A 21,832-nucleotide genomic window follows, 5' to 3' on the forward strand; every position below is an offset into this window, starting at 1 on the left:
TGTGGCCCTCCAGATCCCCAAGTGCGGCCCCTTGACCGGATCGACCGAAAGGATTTGTGCTGTAAAATTTGGATTTGGTCAAAAGGCCACACTCAAGGATCCAGAAGGCCACAGTTTCCCCACCTGTAAAAAGTTGGCAATTCAGGCCCTCAGTAGGAAGCGGAGAGAAGGTGCTGGAACCAAGACACACACATGAGGAAAAATTAGGTTGCCCCTGTTATAAAACTAGTGCAGAAGTCAAGACAAAAAAAAAAGGAAAATAAAGAATATAAAACAGCAATTCCAAACCTGTAAGACCACAGGATCTCAAAGCTAAATGTTATTGACGAGAGTGAGAAATTCAAGGCAAATGAAGACAAAGAGAGAAAATGCGTTTAATATTAGGTGCTGGAAGCAAATCATAGCAAAGGCTTGCCTGGAATCAGAGGGAAGGAAGTCAGAATGGAGTAACAGGGACCTTTCTCTATCTTCGTAATGTGTACAAGAGCCCCAATGTTGGATATTTCAAAGAAAAAAAAAGCATTATCTGAGAATCCTAGAATTCACGAGGTGCACAGAATAAAATCTTAGCTATAAAATGGTAAGAACTCCTCAGCTAACAGAGCTTTTTCTATACAGAGAGACTCACATTTGCATTTACTTTGGAATTTAACACTACACCTGCTTTCAAATATGCCATCTACTCCGATCCTCACAGGAGGGCTAATTTTTTAGGTCCCTTTCAGGAACCAGCAGTCTGCTCGGGGAAAAAGTGATCTGCCCAAGGACACAGAATAGCCAGCAATGGAGCCAAATTAGAACCGAAATTCCCAACTCCCACACTTACAGGCAGAAATCGTGTTCCTTAATCTTGGGAGAAATGGTGCCAAAGCCTGAAGTGTGCATATAAACCTAACTGCTTTAAGGTGCTTTTTTCCCCAGCAATTCCCAATATCACTTCAAAAGTACTTTATCTTTATTTCTGATGCAGGCAACTAATGGATTCCAACACTTCCATTTTAAGTTTTTTCTGCTCCTCAATTTGACATGAAGCACTAAATGGGCTATAACCAAACACTCACATGCACCAGAGGACTTTAAAAAGGCAGCTCTCATCAGGAAGCCAACAATCCTTCAGTGCCAGCATCACCTCACTGCTACCAACTGTCTGCTCACTGTCCTAAACTAAGGTTTCCCTCTATTAAGTTTTCTTATACTTTAGTAAGAGCTATAATAGTAAGTACTATTTACAGATTACTATGCTGGAAAAACACAAGTATTATTCTCATTCAATCTTCCTAGCAACGCTTTGAGATTGGTACTTCTCGTAACCTCATTTAACACAAGAGGAAGCCAAGGCTCAGAAAGGTTAAGACACTTGCCCCAAATCACACAGCTGGTAAGCAGCAACGCTTAGATTCACATCCACCAAGTCTCACTCCAGAGCCTTACCCTCAACCATCTCACTATTCTTACAGAGTGTACTAGATTCATTTTTTTCCTAAATCAATCTATTAAGAAAGCTAAAAGGTAATGTAAGATTTCTAAATGTAAAAGAATTTTTTTCATGTCAGGTATAATCTTAGACGCTCCCTAAGGAAATTTGAAAATCAACTAAATGTGATCAAAATACACATGAAAACCATCGAATTCATGTACATTGCTTAAAGATTTACTGAAGAAGGCAAACCAATTTACCTTGGAAATGAGAGGGGAAAGTCGGCAGTTAGGCAGAGATAAGGGTTGAGTAAAATTGAAATAGTTCTAAATTCAGGAACAAATGAGCACTCTGGAAACCGCAAAGTAATAAAAGTGAAAGCAGCACATGCCCACTGAAATGACAACAGCTTTGAAGAAAATGAAATAGTGGTGCAATATTCTAGCATATTTGGAAAAAGCAGTATGAGGCTTTTGCTCTTTTCCAGGGTCCAATTTGATGGAACAGAAGCCTATTTTGCACAAGTCTGGTAGTCGAAGCTCATTCACACGAGGTGCCTGGCTTCTCCTCCATGTAGGCTTGAGTTGGCCTTTTCAAAATATGGGAGATTCAGGGTTCCAAAAGAACAAAAAGCAAGAGGTTGAGAGCCTGAGGCGGGTGGATTGTTTGAGCTTGGGAGTTCCAGACCAGCCCGAGCAAGAGCAAGACCCTGTCTCTACTAAAAAAACAGAGAGTAGCGGGACAGCAAAAAATATTTAGAAAAAAAATTAGCTGGGCATGGTGGCACACGCCTATAGTCCCAGCTACTCGGGAGGCTGAGGCAGGAGGATCGCTTGAGCCTGGGAGTTTGAGGTTGCTGTGAGCTAGGCTGACGCCACGGCACACTAGCTCAGGCAACAGAGTGAGACTCTGTCTAAAAAAAAAAAAGGCAAGAGGTGCAAAGTCTCTTAAGGGTCAGGCTTCAGCATTCACAGAACACTATGGATCAAAGCAAGTCAAAACGCCAGCCCAGATTCAAGGCGGAAGAGAAAACAGATCCCCTCTCTTTATGGAAGGAGCAGCAATGGCACTTGAAAAAGGTCATGGGGACACAGTCTAACACACCAGGGTTATTGTAGTTACTAATGAATAAAATCTGGGAAATGAGTTTAAAAACTACATTTCACAGTGGATCTTTATTATATAAAATGTCACAAAAGTTGTTCTCCCCCATGTATATAATTTAAAAAAATTTTGTTCCCAAATCAGAATTTCAAAATCAGTGTGGACTTTCTATCTCCAGCCGGTTTGGGAATTCCTTTCACAATAGCCTACTTGATTATTTCCAGTAACATTAAAAAGCAGAGAAACACTGTTTCTAAGCAGTTCCGATTATTACCATGTTTTTACTGAAGCTGAGTCAAAATCTGTCCATTTCTAAAAACAATCTTGTGCCATTAGTCCTATGTTACCTTCTGGAACTAAAGGCATGGAGGCAAGACAACGTGATATAGTTTAGAGGACTGCTCTGGAATCAGAATGCCAGTTTGAATCCCAGCTTTGCCACTTCCTAGCTGTGTGACCTCGGATAACTTGCTTAACCTCTCTGTGCCTTAATTTCCTTATCTGTAAAATAGGATAATAGCAATCCTTAGAAGGATGCTGTGAGGATTTAATAAGTTTATTAAGTCATAAAACAGTACCTTGGGCATAAACTCTCAAATGCTTATTCTTGTTTTTAATGTCATTGCTATTAGTAAGTATATTAAAAAGGCTTATTCTTTCCAGTAATATTCCTTTGAATATTTAAAAATAAATAACGCCATCCACTCCATCCAAGCCCTCTTTCAGACCGGTAACATCTGTAATCCCTTTGACTACGTCTTCAATGATTTGGTTTCCAGATCCTTCACCTTTCCGTCAGTTGTCTCTTTATATTAATAGTATAGACCCCTAGAACTGAATCCAAAATACCAGATGTGGCAGAGAGTGAGTAGGGTAAAACCATACTTCTCTTCTTTCAGAAACTGTACTTCCAATAATGAAATCTTAGACCCAATTCTTCATGCAAAAAATATCAATGAACTCCTCCTGAGAACCAGGAACGGTGCTATCTGTGAAGATAAAATATTAATATAAAGATCCCATCAGTGGGATCCCCCTAAGGGCAGCTCCCTCAGAAACGTCCATGTCCTAATCCCGGGAACCTGTGAACATGTTGCCTTGCATGGCAAAAGCAACTTTGCAGAGATGATTAAGGATAATCCTGGATTATCTGGGTGGGCCCAACATCATCACAGGGTTCCTTATAAAAGGGAGGCAGGAGGGTCAGAGACGAAGGTGTGATACGGTGGTAGCAGAGGATGGAGTGACATGTTTTGAAGATGGAGGAAGGGACCACAAACAAAGAAGAAAGAGACAACTGGAAGCTAGAAAAGGCAAAAAGGTTCTTCCCTAGAACCTCTAGAAGAAGTGAGCCCTGCTGGCCCATTTTGGACTTCTGACCTCCAAAACTGCAAAATAATATGTGCTCTTTTAAACCACTAAATTTGTGGCAATTTGTTATAGATGCAATAGAAAACTAACATACCATCCCTGCCCTCAGTTACTTCATGGCCTCAAGGGAGGAAAGTACTTCACTAAAAGGATTTATATAAAACAGATTGTTTTTTTAATCCAATTGTCATAAATTTTAAAAACTTAAATTGGAAGAAAATTAAATCTGAAAACAAAATCTTGTACTCAATACTCCTGTAGCATTTTTTGGCTTCTACCTCATACTGATACCAATCTTATAATCAAATGTAACTCTAAGCCTTTTTAGATGAACTTCCCTTAAGCCAGATCTCTGCTGTTAAAGACTGGCAAAAAAGGAGTCAATTTTGTAAGTTCTTAATCTTGAAAGGCTACTGATGTGATATTGCTTTCTTTCCCCTGAAAATTCTCAACTATTTTAAATCTTTTTAATCAGTAAGAATCATGTCCATCACATCTTACATACCTCAGATTAGAAGCATTTGAATGAACTAGATTTTTAATAATATTTTAAGTAAACTTTTTATTAAAATATACTTAAATAAGGAAAAAATCTTAACGCTTTCAAGTGGACTCACTCAAGCAGTTACCACTGAAGAGATAAAAAAATACTGAATTCCTCAGAAGCCCCTCTGTCCTGTCCTGGTCACTAACTCCATCAGAGCTGACCATTAGCCCGATTTAGTTTTGCCTGGTTCTGAACTTCATGTAAATGGAATCATAGTACTTACTATTATGTTTATCTTTTTGCTCAGCTTTGTGTGAGACTCATCCATGTTGTTGTGTGAGGCAATAATTTGCTCATTCATATTATAACATTTCATTGCATACACGATTTATGCATTTATCCATTCTACTATCTAGGAACATGTGGGTTGTTTCTAGCTAGAAGCTAGTATGAATACTGCTCAAAATATTCTTTTATGTGTCTTTTGGTGCACATATGTGTGCCTTACTGTTAAGTATCTCAGAATGAAATAGCTGAGGTCACAATGAATGTATATGTCCGCTTTAGTAAGTGATATCACAAAAGACATTAACAAAGCAGTTTACACTAATTTTCATACCCACCAGCAATGTATGAGGGTTCCAGTTTATCCACACCCTAACCAGTACTTAGCACTGACAGTCTTTAATTTTAGCCACTCCAGTGAGTATATAGTGGTATCACATTGTTGGGGTTTCTTTCTTTGCTTTTTTTGAGACAAGATCTTGCTATGTTGCCCAGGCTAAAATACAGTGGTGTGATCCTAGCTCGTGGCAACCTTGAACTCCTGGGCTCGGGTGGATCCTCCTGCCTCAACCTCCTGAGTAGCTGGGACTACAGGCTAGTGCCACCATGCCGGTTAATTTTTCTGTTCTTTGTAGACATAGGATCTCCCTATGTTGCTCAGCTGGTCTTTAACTCCTGGCTTCAAGCAATCCTCCCACCTCGGCCTCCCAAAGCACTCCAATTACAAGCGTGAGCCACTGCACCTGACCTCCCATTGTAGTCTTAATTTGCATCTCCCTACTTTCTAATGAGGTTGTTCACCTTTTCATGTGTTTACTGGGAATGTGGAGACCCTTTTTTCCCCTACTGAATGGTCCATCTTTTTCTTAATGATTTATAGAAGTTCTTTCTACACTCTGGGCATGAGTTCTCTATTTGTATACACGTATTACAGATAACTTCACCCATGCTTTACACCACCTTGCCTTCTCCTTATGGAATCTTTGGATGAACTAAAGTTCTTACCAGTATTTTCCTTTACAATTGGTACCTTTTGCGTCCTATTTAATAAACCTTTGTCCCTAGGTTATAAAGCTATTTTACTTTGCTTTCTTCCAGAAGCTTTACTCTTACAGCTTTTGCATTTAGGTGTATGATGTATCTTCACTGATTTTTGTACATGAGATGAGGTAGATGATCAAGATTCATTTTGTCCATATGGATTTCAATTGACTCAGCATCCTTTACTGAAAAGGCCACCCTTTCTCCACTGCACTGTCACCTCTGTCATATATCAGGAGACGACATATGTATAAGCCTGTTCATGGATTCTCTACTCAGTTCCACGGTCTGTCTAGACTTGTGCCAGTATCACACTGACATAACTCCATACTGATCCAGTAGCTTGAGTCCTCCGACTTTGTTCTTATATTGTCTAGAATTTCCAGGCCGGGCGCAGTGGCTCACGCCTGTAATCCTAGCACTCTGGGAAGCTGAGGCAGGCGGATTATTTGAGCTCAGGAGTTCAAGACCAGCCTGAGCAAGAGCGAGGCCCCGTCTCTACTAAAAATACAAAGAGATTATATGGACAACTAAAAATATATATAGAAAAAATTAGCCGGGCATGGTGGCGCATGCCTGTGGTCCCAGCTATTCGGGAGGCTGAGGCAGGAGGATTGCTTGAGCCCAGGAGTTTGAGGCTGCTGGGAGCTAGGCTGACACCACGGCACTCACTCTAGCCCAGGCAACAAAGTGAGACTCTGTCTCAAAAACAGGGGGTGGGGGGGGGAGGAATTTCCAGATAAATTTTAGAATCAGCTTATCAACTTCTATTTTGAAAAAAAGTCTGCTGGGATTTTGGTTGGGATTACACTCAATCTACAACTCACCATTATCTTAAACCTTCTTTAATTTCTCAGTGTTTCAGCTTGCAAAGAGTTTTTCTTCATGAATGGGTGTTGAATTTTACCAAGTAGTTTTTCTCCTTTATTCTGTGTATGGGGTTGAATAACATTTGTTAATTTTCTAATGTTAGGCAAAGTTTACATTCCTGAAATGAATCCCACTTGGCCATGACTATCCTTTTTTATAGATTTCTGGATTTGACTTACCAATACATTGTTTTAAGACTTTTTTATCTTTTTGTGAGCCTTTCGCTTATAATTTTCTTGTAATGTCATTATCCAGCTTTAATAACTGGGTTACATTGGCCTCAAAAAGCAATCTTTTTCATCTTTTTAAATGTTTGGAAAATTTCACTACTGAAGCCATCTGGGCCCAGAATTTTTTCTATGAAAGGATTTAACTACAAATGCAATTTCCCTAATAGATATAGGGCTACTCAGATTTTCCAGTTCTGACGTCTCACATGAGGTGTGTTGTGTGAAAACCTTGTCCATTTCATTTGAATTTCCCAATCTAGTACCACAAAATTGTTGTAACATTTTTTTAAATGTCTGTGGGATATGTACTGATAATTCCTTTCTCTTCCCCGACACTGGTAATACTATACACCACTAAGGCTCATTTCCACTCACAAAAAAAAAAAAAAAAAAAGAGAGAAAGAAAAAAGGCTGGTGTGCACCGTGACACACATCCACAATCTCAGGAATATTCTCCAGCAGTATTACCCACAGAAGGAGCAGAGCAGGTGGAGTATATAAACAATCCAGCAATTCCCTCTTAAAAGCTTTTACCACCAGAAACAGCTGTGAACCTGAGCAACAGGAGACACTACAGGAAACGCCTATTAGGAATGTGCTGGGGTGGCCAGCAAAACCTCAGAAAAGCCACCACCAAGCAGAGTTGTAAGCTGGGATGCCCAGCCCTCCTCTCCCAAGGTGACCAGACATAGAACTAAGGTAACCATGAAATCATAAATTTTTTTCTCATACATCTTTATTTTTAGCCATCTATAGCTGAAAAACAGTATTTCGTTGGATTACAAATGTGGACAACAAGCCATAGTAAGACCAGTTTGGGTGACTTTGTCACCAATAAAAGTCACAAATACTTTCCTATCACAGTGCAGCTGTTGCAGAGACTTTAAAATGTCATTTACACAGGCATCACTACTTTGAAATTACAGGAGTTATTTGCTACAGCACTGAATTGTTAATGCATTAATAAAGAAGCACATATACTCACCATAAATTTGTTTTTAATACTATTTTGATGACTTTGTTTCAATATCTTTTATGACCCTATTTTTTTAATGCCTTTTAAAACACTGACTTCCCCAGACTCCAAAGAAGTCCATAGCACCAAAAAAAAAAAAAAGAATAAAAAAAGTATGTATATATATAGACAGATAGATAGATAGATAGAACCCTTAGGAACTCCTAGGAGGAATCGAGGATTTCACGCAAGGCAGGGAAATGCAAGGCAACATTTAAGGAGCACTTCCCCCTGGGCCAGGCCCACGCTGACTACTTCCTGATGTCATCTACTAGCTCCCACCAGCATTGAACTACCCACAAAAATGCCTGCCCCCTCCAGAGACTTGGCCTTGACTCTAGGTTGAGCCATCTAACCTACTTCCCAAGAAGGGGACAAAGTAAAAAGTTGATGAAGCACAGGCTTTGAGCCAAAAGAGGAGTCCAAAATCGCGCCCCGACCTGTACTACACTTCGTGGCTTGGGCCCCCCTCCATAAGTTTATTCCACTGTGAAAAAAGGTAACATCACTTGTCTTTCCTAGTTACTGTAAGATTTTTAAATAATGTATCCGAAGCACCTGACAAGCATACGGTTCCCCTCTATTAACATGAATTGAATCTCTCAGGTCAGAACTGTCCCAGTCCCACACTTACTCACAGGTAGGGCCCGCCATCGAGAAAGGAGGGAGAATGAGAAAAATGGAACAAGAACAGAAACGAAAAGAATCACGTTAAGTCCAGTATGAAAACCACCACTTCTTTAATGAAGCCCTCCCTCTCCCTGTGTTCCCATAACACTTAATCACGTGCAAGTGGATACCTAGTTCTGAAAATGAATGAGAAATACAGAACAGAAAGGGACAGAAACAATGTATCACCCCCGCATGATGCCAACCACCAAAGATGCCAACCCCTTAACCGAACAGTCTCGATCCCGTAGCAATGAACACAGAAAGCAGCACGTTTAACACCAACGCCGCCTCTAGTACCTCCGGGGAGGACTGGGGGGGAGGAGGGCTTTTCCACCCAAAGATTGGTGCCACCTGAAGGCTAGACTAAGGAGAGATCAGGGAAACTGAGTCCCAAGAGTAGAAAGCAAAAGAAATCTCTAGCTTTGGGGTCGCAGCAGTCGGGCAGGCGCACCCCTAATACTTTCAAGGGGACCAGGGTATCCAATTCCCCCAGCGGTGCTAGAAATCGGGGAGGAAGCCGAGCAGAGAGGGTGCGGGCAGGGGTGCGTGGACTTGGATCGGCAGGCGGGAACCCCAGTAACAGCGCCCCGACCCCCGCCTTGGCCCCGCCGCCTTTGTCTCCTCGGCCGACCGGGAACTTCCTCCGTCCCGCCCCCGGGCGCGCACACGGGAACCGGGGTAGGAAACGCAAAGCGTCTTCTGCATTTCTTCTTTGTAACACACTAAACAGAAGCAAAAAAGTCAGCACCTCATCTCCCCAGGATCCCGCACGGTCACCAGCTACCAACCTCCGGGCTGTCCCCGGCGGCGGCGACGTTCACGCGCGCCACGAATTCCCAACACCCCTCTCTGGGCACTTCCGAGTCCCGGCGGCGGCGGCGGCGGCGGCGGCGGCTCAGGGCTTCCCGTGTCGCCGCCTGCGTTCCCCCCACCCGCAGCCGCCCTGTGCCGGAGCAACCCCGCGCGCGTCCTCGGAGCGCGCCCCCGCCGCCGTGCCCGCGCGCCCCGCGCTCCAAAGAGCCGGACTCGGGGACCCGCGGCGTTGCCGGGGCGGTGGCGAGCAGGCCACGCCGGGGGAGGAGGAGGGGACCGGGGGTAGAGAGGCCTGCGTCTCCGCACCCGGTCTGCGTGCAGGCTGGGGCCCCGCTTCCTGCGCCGAGCCTCGAGCGCAGACCTCCCCCCCACCCGGGTGTTCACCGCAGGGCTGGGGCCGTCTGCAGATCAGCTGCACGGCGGAAGTCACCTGAAACTCGAGGTGCGCGGTCGATCCAACACCAGTGGTCCCCGTATACGGGTTGCAGGCCACGGGAGGTCGCCTGGTGCGGTGGAAAGAGGGCGGGCTTGGCAGCCCTGGCAGCTTCTCGAGCTTGCTGGGTGAACTTAGCCCCTGGGAGCCGCCCTGTCCACCTCTGTAAGGCAAAAATAAGCTACTCTGCTTTTCTTCGCAAATTAGAGTGAAGATCAAATAGAATGAAGTTTATGAATTGTAAAGCAACTTACAGATATCACTACTGCAACATGGATAGCAGCGATTGGGGATGGGTCGTGAAAAGAGCAGACGGTCTGAAGAGGCCTCAACTGGATGTGATCACGACGCCGTCTTGATGCCGAGTGCTGCTGCTCAGAGGCCTGCAAGCCTGATCCGAGGCAGAGAACTTGCCAGAGTTCCACCGATTTACCTGAGCAGATTCACCTGGGCCATCTCGTTAAACCTCGGGCTTCTAGATCCCTCCTCAAACCAAACGATTCAGACTGCGCAGGGGAGGGGCGGCTCAGGTGGTTCTGTGATGAGGTCAGTGTGGATAAGGGCGCTAGGCCGCAGGGAATCACAGAGGTTGTGTCTAAGAAATTTAATCTAGCAGCCATTGATAGGGTCCAGAAGATCATTGTTATTTTTTTTAATTGCAAAATTCTCCGGGAAGCCAGAGTATGGACTCTCTAAGAACTACAACTATCTTCTCTTTCAGCTTCCTCGATCCCACCCCCAACACCTAGTACGGGATGGCGTTCAGGAGGCAGGTGTTAGTAAACTAGCCCCAAGTAGGAGTGCCAGATTTAAGGAATAAAAATTAAAATTTATTTTCAGATAAACAACGGGTAAGTTTTTAGCATCAATATAGCCCATGCAATACTTGGGACATAGTTACAATAAAAAAAAAAAAAACCATCCGTTGTTTATCTGAAACTCAAATTTAACTGGGTATTTTATCCGGCAACTCTAGATCTAAGGATTTGGCAGAGGAGGGTGATGGAGTAAGAACTCAGCTCAGGTAGCGTCAGACTCACAGGCAGGGAGGAGATAAGCTCCTACGTTATCCCTAAAGAGGCTGTAGGATGTTAATGTAGGTTCACAGTCATTTACACTTAACCCCTGCATTTACACTTAACACTGTGTAGTGTTGAGTGCTTTCACCTGAAAGCACAAAGGAACATAAAGATAGATTTGACCACAGGCAAGTCAGAAACATCAATTAAATAAAAATAGCCAACATTTAAAGGTAAGCAATAGACTGGAGAAAGTATTTGCAGGAAATACACAAAGTGTTTTTATTATATATAGCTTTAATACAACTAATAAAACACTAGAAGCCAAGTGCGGATGAGCAAGGCACATGAAATAGTCAATCCACTAAAAGTTTTATAGTTTTAGCTCTTATATGTGGTGTTTGATCCATTTCAAGTTAATTTTTGCATTTGGTCTGAGGTAAGGATTCACCTTCGTTCGTTTGGATGTGGAGACCCAGCTTTCCCAACACCACTTGGTGAAAAACAGGCATCTTTTAATGGCCAGAGTTTGGAGTGGAAGGAATGGATGGCAGGAGACTGTTTCTCTTGGAAGTATAAGATAAGATGATTGGAACAAACCAATGTCAAAGTCTAAATACCAGGAGAAAAGTTGGGTTTGAGGGGTGGGAGGATTTCCCCGCTCTCTTTAATGCTTCACACACACGCAGAAGTGTCTGGCCTTCAAAGAGCTGTGTCTGACTTGAAGCATTCAGGCCTCCAGGACTTCCTGACTTGGAGCCAGAGCAGCCAGCCCAGGGGCCAGACATGACCAGAGAGGCTTGCTTGGAAGTCTTCTGTTCTGACTGTGCAGGCAGAGCCAGGGAGAGTCCTCCCTGGTGTTGAGAAGCAAACTGGGAATAGAGCAAATTAAGCAAAATTGATGATAATTGAGGTTTAGAGGAGGGAACCAATTTGTGCCTCGGTATTGAATTTCTTTAAAAGCAAAAATATCAAAAGTGTATGTAAATGTGGGTAATTAATGGTCAGTCACTCTTCACACTATTATTTTAATCATAAGTCATTAATCGGGCACCTGCACTGGGCTTGTTTTCTTTCCGACTCTCAGTTAGCAGGGCCTGCGTATCCTGGTGGGGCCTCCTGTCCAGACAGGCAGCCCCGAGCACCTGTAGCAACTCTCCAGACAGCAGAACTGGTGCTCAGAAGGGATTAACCAGGCCAGCCCTTCTTTTAAATTCAACCAGGACTCGGTCATCGAAATTATACTCATTCAACAGAGGGACAAATGATTGCTAAGACTTACTTGATAGAGGCTTTAAGACAAAGGATTGAATTTCTAATTATGAAATTTCACACCCAAGCAATAATAGAGAGCTATTCTGGAGGATTCACGAAACTACCCAACCCTGACCACCTGGCACAGGCTCTCGTCTGCTCCACCTATGAGTATGTTAGCCCTCGTTTATGGTGATTTTTGATAATCAATATTAAATTAGCATTTGTCCAACATCTACTTTACACACAGCACAAAACTGAATGCAGGGGGTAGATTTTTTTAAAGTGAAAAAAGACTTGTCCTGCAGGAAGTTGAAGTCTAGCTGGGGATTCACCAAATCTACACAAAACAACTAACAAATAATAAGCATAATTAAAAGGATATAGTTAAAATTACCCATAAATGTTGAGGGATGGACTCATGTCAGTAGCCTGAACTACACAGAGCACAATTCAATGTCACCTCCTCCAAGAAGCCTTCCATGGCCACCCTGGCAAAATTAATCCCTGCCCAGTCACTCTCTATTCTATCACATTATTCTTTTATATTTTCCTATAAGCACTGACCACTCTCTGAACTTCTCTTGTTTGTTTGCATATTTATTATTTATGTCAGCATTACTTAGACTACTCACAAAACACAATACATTAGTAGATTGCAAAATAAAGCTAATGGGTCACAACTAGACTTAATTTTTTTAATGAAATAGAATAGAGTAGAATAGATAATTAGGATAGAAAATATGAGAACACATCACTGGACTTTTATTAAGAATTGTGAACATTGTTGGAAAAATGCATCCAATTGCCACGAACAGGACTAAAAGAGCTAATAAAAGACCGTGACAAGTGTCAGTTGACTAGTACAAGTCATTCTATCTTCTAAAAACAAACATCTCATTTGATTTTCTGATATATGATGTGAACATGACCATCACCATGATAAGACAATTAACAGTTTATATTTTATGTTAACAATACTCAGAGTTCACTGTAAAGCATTTTTCTGAAAGGACATTATCAAGTGAGGTGTGTCTCAAGTTTGCATCAAACGAATATTTCATTAAACTAACATGAATGTCCCTGTAACAGAATTTTTCCTTTTTAGAAGAAAAAAAAATAATGAAGTAAAAATTAGAGGAATGCCCAAGTTCAGCTGCCAGATATCTAGAACTGTAAACACTGACAATGTTGGGAAAACCATCGATTCTAATTAGCAAGCTTCAACTTCATTTGAGGTGCATTTTAAAAAGAAAAAGAGAATGCAAGGGTTTCTAAGGCAGATTATTTAAAATATTTTTTCAGTGTGTAAAATCCAACAAAAATGACAAACCCCAACATATTAATTGTAATGGCACCTTCAAAACTAGCAGGGCACTTGGAAACACAGCATGCTGGACTTGTCAACAAGAAGAAAAAAAGAAAACATCATGAAGGTTGATAGATTTGTTGAAGAGAGCTCATTAAATAGCCAAAATATTGACATGTTTTGTTCAGATTGGAGCTAACCATCCCCTCATGCTGAAGAATACTGAAATTCATTGGTTGTCCTAAGAGAACATAAAGGAAAGCAGTAAGCAGGGTGAATAAACTCAGACGTGACAGTCACATTTTTCTAGTTGAAAAGCAATCCCATTCGGAAAGCAATCTCGTTTTCAAAGATGATGTTTGGGATTTTAAATTAGAATATTTAACGGATGCCTCTTAATGAACTGAAATGTATAACTTCAGGGAGAAAACAACAATACAATTCAGCAAGTCAAACTTTATTGTCCTTGTATGTTCTGGATTGGAATAAACTTAGAAGCAGAGAAGCATTCCCAGTGCATTAAATAAAATCTTGCCTGATTCTTGTTTTTGTATTGCTGTTTGGGGAATTTTTTTCTATGCTTCAGTTATTAATAAGGCAATGTTAACTTTATGTTTTTAGTTTTTCATATGTAATAAAAGCAAGTGTTGTTCTACAAAACTTTGATTCTGTTGTATAGGGGAAGAGGGGAGAAGGAATATACTATAATGCTGTACAAAAGTATTTCTTCCTGGGAAATTTAACAGAGGGCTGAAAAGCATCAGTGAGCATCTGCCCTCCCCTGAAACCAGCCTCTGTAGAGGATAAACTCCAAAAGGGCAAGAGTTTGATCTTATTCACTACCAAATCTCCAGTAGCACCTAGAACAGTGCCTGGTACATATTCAATAAACATTTTCTGAATAAATGAGGGAACTCACCAGATTGAAAGGGAAAAATCAACAGTCTATAATTATATTTTATTTCATTATTGAGACATCTTTCTCTCTTTATAGATGTGGGTTTTAGAAAAGATAAAGGGAAGTTACGATGCTCATCTTCTGTAATATGTGGGCCCGCAGGTTGTGAAGAACCAGGAAGGACTCCCAATCCCTTCTAGGTTGGGGGAAGATCATGGATGACCTTGAACTCTAGGCCACAGGGAGCCCTGGGTGGAGAATGGCAGGAAGGATGGGTACAAGTCAAGCTGCAGGCCTGTGCAGCAAGACCATCACCTTTCAAACCTAGTAAAAAGCAGCGGTGCCTTGACAAAGGTTGCTGGGCTCTGTCTGAGCTGAGAGAGAGAGTCTAGTCTCCATCGGTCATTTGATAGAGGTGGGGTAAGAGCCAAGGAATGAACAGACATGACACATGGTCTCTAGATATGGAGGGCAGGGGAAGAGTCAAATTTAGGTTAGCCCTAATTTCTTTTTTATAAAATGAGAATAATATTTGTACCATATCACAGGGATGTTACAAGGATTAACTGAAATAAGGGTGCTAAACACAGTGCCTGACCCATAATATACACTGAATCATAATTAGGTATATTGCTATTACCATTACCAACAGACTATATAATATTTGGAAATATTAACTGAGTTTTTTTCCTTTGTGCTTCTTTGTACCCGTTACTCTTTTCTCTCTCCTTCTGTCATATTCCATACACATTGTTCTCAGACAGAAAGTAGATAAGACTGAGAAGAAAAAAAATCTGTTGACTGTCTGAATGGATTTATTTTAAACCCATAGTAGAGACAACAGCTTGAAAGGCAGGACTTTCTTCTACTCCGAAAGCCGTGCATTTTGAGAAAGAACACAACAAGTGTATAGGCGTTTCCTAATTTGGGGTATGGGGCCCAGCAGCCAGCCCCAGAACAAAATAAACCCACTATTAAGGGAATGTTTTTCAAACTGTGGGCCGAGACCTTCTCTTGGAACATAAAATTGATTTATTAGGGTAAAACCAGCATTAAAAGAAACAAAATACAATGCAATAGAGAACACCAGAGTTCATTGCAAGGTACTGGTAAATATTGTTTCATGAAGCAGCTGTTTCATTTGTGTTGTGTGCATGTACTCAGCCATGATGTAAAATGTGTTTTCTATTGTGATCATAGTCAAAGAAATTTGTACATCACCAGGAACTGCATAGCACAGGACACATGTGTCTGTCCTCTCAGAATGTCCCAAGGAGAACCACAGCTCCTGGGAGAATTCCTGCATCCAAGAAAGGTGTTGGAAGAACAGAGTAGCCATGGTCTAGAGTGGCGGCACAGAGACGCAGGCACCTTGGTAAGGTAGGGGAAAGAGCTGAGAAGTTTCTGTGGCCACCAAAAAGGGACCTATAAGGGGACCTGAACAAAACCAAAAGGACCTGAAGGAGCTGGGGTCTGGACCATAAGGATGTAAACAAGGGGAGGTGATGGTAGAAACTTGGACATCAAGGAACTGAAGCTGGCTCAGGACAATGGGACCACGTGGGAAGAGTCACCCATCAGTGGAAGCTGGTGTGGACAGAATGTCATGAGGGGCCCGACACTGCTCTCCTCCCCAAACCAGCATGACGCATAAGCTCTGCCCTTCCAGACACGTGCCCTCTGCAGCTAGAGACTGAAAGGACATGGGAACTGCTGATTAGCTACCCAAAAGAGACCGTGTTTTAATTCTGTTCTAAAACAGAATGGGCTGGGTTAAGCAGATGTTGGAGACTGAGTTAATGATCTGAAGTCAGTCCTGGGAAAATAAAGTTACATCTTTGCACACCAGCAGGTGCATGTTATTATTAAGGAGGCCTCTGGATTTGGCAATTAGAAAGTCATGAACAATCTCCAAAAGGGCAGTTGCCATAGAATGGTTAGGACAGAAGCCAGGTGGGAAGGGGGTCACCTACAGAGTGGTCAGAATACACTGCTCTCTGTACATCGGATACATTTTTATTCAGGCAAAAACTGACAAACTGAGCAAAGGGAAGGTGATGTCACACTGATGCCCGCAGGATGGTGTATGGGATGGAAGGAATGGGAGGAAAGGTATTCCTAAGAGTGTGTGTGTGTGATCAGCCTGGTCCTGACTTCTGTCTCCCGGCGCCACCTCCTCCTTGGGGCCCAGCACCCTGGAACCCGCGGAGATCGGGGCGCCTGTGGAAACGGTCCAGCCTTCCAAGGAGTCCCAGGAGCCTCTTTTAATGTCATGGCTCCCGATTTAAACCCCATGGCCCCGGGGCTGCTGAGTCCCACTGGCCCCTGTTCTCGGATCACCACTCTGACCCTTTTCTGTGTCCTCCGCAGTCACTCCAGTTGCTCGGTCCCAAGGGACAATTCTATAAAGGAGCTCGCACGCAGCGTGCAACATCGAGGCGAGGGATCTTGGCCAACCACGTCTCTCAAAGCTTGACTTTTCCCAGGGAACAAGGACCGTCTGTCCCACCCTGGCACTCACTTCTCTCCCCCACCTCCGCCCTCCACGTCAAAGGCATCTCTGGGGAGGAGGCCGTGACATCACTTCCCTCGGGTGGTTCGGGGTCACCCGGCCTCGCACCCGCAGCCTCTTGGCCGCGGCCCCGAGGAAGTGAGGCAGCCGGGCGCGCCCTGAGCCCCTTCCGGCCGGGCCTCCGAAGCCTTGGGAAGGGAGGGCGGCTTCCAAGTCCCTCAGCGCCTGCGGTTCCCTCGGATCGTTTGCTTTAGAAGCTGCGCGACACTGCAGGGACGAAGAGCCACCACTAGGTGGCCGCACAAGACCTTGTTTGTTTTGCAGGTGCCAGGCCGGTGGTGAAAGAGACGACCCTGCCCCGCCGCTCGTTGGGGTGGGGGGTAGTGCGGAGAAAGGCGAGGCCAAGACAGAAGTTTTAGAAAAACCAATGTTAAAGTATCTAAATTTACAAAGCAGGGTAGGGAGGTAGTCTTCTTAATTCCTATAATGGCAGGATCACAGAGCTAATAAGGAACAGAATTCCCTTAATACTTTTCATCATTTTTAGCTCATCAGTTAGCAGAGAGAAACCGAAGCATTAACCTACTCATATTTGTGGCCACAGAAAATGAATCAGAAATGAGGACATTGCATGTGATCTGACCTCCTTCTAAGAATCGGATTCATTTTCATTCATAATCAAGAGTGTGATAAGTGCCTACTGGGTGCCACACCTGCGCCAGCTGCTGAGGAGACAGCTCTGAACAACACTGGCAAGACCCTGGACTCTCATGGAATTTACACTGGAGAAAAAAAAATGCACGTACACTGTATGTAGAAAAAAACTGTATGCAATTTCTCTGGCTCTGCCATTCTGTGATTCCATGATTGCAGCCTGCTGTTGCCCAGCCCTCACATGTAGACGTATGGGATCAAACGACTCCGTTAATCCACCAAAATCAGATGCCCTGCAGGTTTTCTGGAGTAGAGTTGCAGTGTAATTTCCAGCATGTGGTCATGTTACCATCAGTAATTCCATGAAGAAACGATGCCATGGAATTTCCAAGCCTCTCTCTATCTATCACCTTCTTCTTAAGTCACCTGTCAGTGCCGGGACATACCATCTGAGATGCGGGCCGCTCCTGGGGAGGAAAGAGCAGTGGGCACGCTGAGGACCACAGGCTGAAATACAAAACTGGAAAATAAGAAGGAAAATTACCCCGAAATCCAGATACCAAGAATATTGTGGAAAAACTCCAAATAAAAAGGTGTGGCATTTTTAAGCACTGCCAAACTTATTTCTCCAGCCCAGTCGAACATGACACGATGGAAGCCAGCTTCCAGATGCCCACGTGAGAAAGTGTAAGTTACAGACCCAGTGTGGAAATCAGAGCTGGATTTGTGTCTGGCCTGATCTGTAGGAGGGCGCGGTGTGCTTTGTACCCACATGTGTACACATGAGCACATGTGTGAACTAGTTGGGGGAAACGCTGTTCATGTAGAATCCTAGAACACCAGAGCTGGAACATACTTTCGAGCTAATTTAATCCATCCTCTCATTCTACAGACGCAGGAATCAGGCCTGCAAAGGAGAGGCTCTTGCCCAAGATCCCAGAGTCACTATTGACAGAACTAAGACTATAACCCAGTATCTTGACTCCAGCTCACAACTCCAGTCTCTTTTATCTGCTCTTAAAGGACTACAGAGGTGTTTGCTGCCGTTCTTATTTGGATTTACTTGATTTTCCTTTATGTGTTGTGGTGGTTGAACGGTGCCAACCCCTGTGTCCCCTGTTGGAAAAAAGATACAAAATCTGTGACTATGACGTTATTTGAAAAAACAGTCTTTGCAGATGTAATGAAGACTCTTGAGAGAAGATAGTTTTTGGTTAGGGTGGGTCCTAAATCCAATGACAAGTGTCTTTATAAGAGAAGAGAAGCGGAGAAGACCCATGGAGGAAAAGGCAATGTGAAGACGGAGACTGGAGTGACGTGTCTACAAGCCAAGGAATGCCAGGGTTTGCCAGCAGCCACCAGAAGCTGGCAGAGGGGCAGGAATGGATTCTCCCTCAGCTCCTCCGGAGGGAACCAACTCTACTAGCACCTTGATTTTGGACTTCTGACTTCCAGAATGGTGAGAGAATACATTTCTATTGTTTTAAGCTACCAAGTTTGCGGTGCTTTGTTACAGCAGCTGTAGGGAACTAATACATGTGTATTTCTCGGTACCATTAACTGCCTTTGTTCTATCCCTTCCTCACCCTGGAGAGGAGCAGTTCTCTTAGCACAGTAACACATCGTAGTTAGGAGACACCATTGCTATTGGCAGGAGAAAGGTTGCTTAGGGGTGGTCCTCTTGGAATAATATGTAAATGTTGGATTCTAAAGGCCACTAACTGAAACCAGCCTTGAGAGATCTTCAGGAAGGGGCTCTCAGATGCCCTAAAGCTGTCTCTAGTATGGCCCCAAAGGATAGCCAATGGGAAAAGAACATAACAGGTCCCCCTCCCGGCCCCCAGATGCCAAGTGTGATCATGACTGGTCTTTGTTAGAACTGTGTTCTCTCTGGTAATATGAGAGGCTGTATCAGTGAGATCATTTCTTTATCGCTTAGGTCTTTAAATGTCTTTGGATGGTGCAGGGGAGTGGGGGGATCAAACCTCAAGTGAATTTAAAATAGAAATGGAATTATAAGTAATATTATAAGGGAAATCTATAATGCAGTGCCTTCGAGTCTATTTTTCCTTTTCATGTGGTTGTTGGCAAGTATCTGGAATGAGAAACAGGATCATCCTTTTGGGAGGCTTTCTCATAGTGTTTCTCACTGTTGCAGAAATAAACATACAACTTTAATTTGTTCCCCAAAGGAAGGAATAATAAAAAACAACCCACTCAAAACTAGTCAGAGTTGCTGGAAGAGTCAGGAAACAGCGTTTGTGGTTTGATTGTTTGTTTGTTTGTTTTTCTTCATAGTTTTCCAGGAAATCCAGTCGAGATGGTAGCTGCCCTTTGGGTAACACATGTGTTCCAAGGGCCAAAGAGATTGATGCATGTGCTGAAACTGTCTGATGCCCTGAGCACATCTCTCCATCTGAGTTCATGGCACGCCCAGGGCAGGGCTCAGGGTCATGGCTTGCAGAAGTCAATGGTGTCATTCTAAGGAAAGCAGGACAGCTGATATCTAACTAGGTTAGAATAATGTCATCTGGTGAATTACTTTGAGCCCAAATTGAGGTTTAAACATGTCAGAGAATGGACCTAAACTGATGGGTTGACAAGAATAGTCAATGTACAGGTTTGTGGTGTGGGGCTGCAACAGAAGGGAGGCAGTTTGGTGGCCACTGGGTGAGGGGTGAAAATGAAAGGCCAGCATGGGATCCATTCCATGCCTGGCACCGCAGCTTGGTGTCTGAGCCCTGTTTATGGAAAAGTGGGTGGAGCTGAAGCTGAGAATTGGTCTTCATGAAGGACTTCATGAGGCCTGAGGCATTAATATTGAACTTTCATTGTTACCTTCCCAAGGGACCAGCATGACACAGGTTGCTGGATGGATAGGCTGGACCACAGTGCTGCTGCAGCCCTCACGGATTGGAGACTTTGGCCCCTGGAGTTAGCTGGCATAGATGTTGAAATTCTGATTGTGGTGGCCAGAAGCTTGGACAATGGAGAGCCTTTGTGGACAGAGGACACTGGGTGAGGTTGGGGCCAGAGAAAAGGGGATAAGCCTGTAGTCTGTTGACTGTCCCCATTCATAAGGACATGTGAGACACACTCTATGGAGTCTGAGTGGGACTTTGTTGAAACAGGTAGTTGAGCACATGGCAAGAAGAGCTGATAAAACTTGGGTTACTACTATCAAGGTGACCGCCCCCACAAGCCCCTGAGCCCAAGAAACATTAGGGTTGACATTACACCTCTCCTGTCAGGCTATGTTTTCAAACTGTGCTCCATAGTCATCTAGGTGTTTTGAGGAGACCCTCGAGATTGGGGGAGTAGCTCAAAGCAGGTTCTGGGCCTTCCACCCCCAACCTAACCACAGTGGTCACTATTTCACCTATTTCTCCTATAGTAAAAGAGAGGTTTTGTAACTAACAAAAAGGTCCTCATAGCTTAACAGAAAGTTCCCGAACACTCCTGCTTTAGGTCTCCTTTGACTAAGCCTGGCAACTCATACCTAGTAGATTTTCAGTGAATTACATATTTATTTGTATATACAATCTAGCCAAAAGAGGATTCGAAGCAGTAATAACTTTTTATGAATGGATGAGACTAGAGTAAGTGATTTATTTCTAAAACACATTGAAAACAACAAAGCAATTAAAACATTAAGTGTTTGGGAATACTATTTCTTTTGCACACACCAGAAAATGAACAAACACAAATCTTAATGTGTGATATTTATATTGATTCTATCCATTGGAAATAAGCAAAATAGCAAAAGATCATGAATACATTTGTTATTAACTATATTTCAAAGTTATTGCTGGTTGCTTGGGTCTGTTTTTTTTTTCTTTTTTTTTTTTTCCTCCTCGTTTTTTTTTGTGTGTGTGTGTGTGGGTCTATTTCACAGTTGTTGACTAATTTTTCATAGCAAGAAAATATAATGGCTAACTCATAAATTGTGTTTCTGTATGCATTCAGATGAACAGATTATTATTGGTTTAAAAAATTACAGCTCTATTAATATATAAAAATTGTCTGAATGTTGTTAACAGTTTTAAATGTCATTAGCCTAATACATCATAACACACATATCAACAAGTATGTCCATCCGGGCAGAAGATCTCAATGAAAATAGCTTTGAAAATAGAAGTACACTCTGAGGGCCAACTACAGACTTCGCTGATTGTTTTTCTCTATGGTAAGTTGATGGACCATTCGCGGGAGCCTCCCCATTCTAGTAACTACGGCGACCAGATGGGCCTGCTCAGGGCAAAGCATTCTTTTGAGGGCCGGTCGAAGCCAGCGAGATCAACACATGTGGAAAAGGTCTTGTCATAAATCTACCAAATCCCTTGTGACTTGAACTAAGCTGCTAAGAAAAAAAGGGATAAAGCCAAACAAAAACCAACCATGATTTTCTAGAATGCTCTTGAGAACTTTACTTTAAAAGGTAGACAGAG

The 21,832-nt window shown here is 43.1% G+C and overlaps 1 protein-coding gene across 1 annotated transcript in view; it reads right to left on the bottom strand.

Moving 5' to 3' along the window:
* HHAT (hedgehog acyltransferase) overlaps positions 1 to 9,779 on the bottom strand; it is a 247,495-nt gene extending 237,716 nt beyond the window's left edge. The window contains exon 1 of the mRNA XM_069459447.1: positions 9,736 to 9,779. The gene's annotated coding sequence lies outside the window, so the exon portion shown is untranslated. The remainder of the gene's footprint in view (positions 1 to 9,735) is intronic.
* Between the last annotated feature and the right edge of the window lie 12,053 nt (positions 9,780 to 21,832).

This window comes from Eulemur rufifrons, chromosome 27 (assembly GCF_041146395.1).
Source record: "Eulemur rufifrons isolate Redbay chromosome 27, OSU_ERuf_1, whole genome shotgun sequence".
In the NCBI taxonomy this organism is placed as follows: Eukaryota; Metazoa; Chordata; class Mammalia; order Primates; family Lemuridae; genus Eulemur; species Eulemur rufifrons.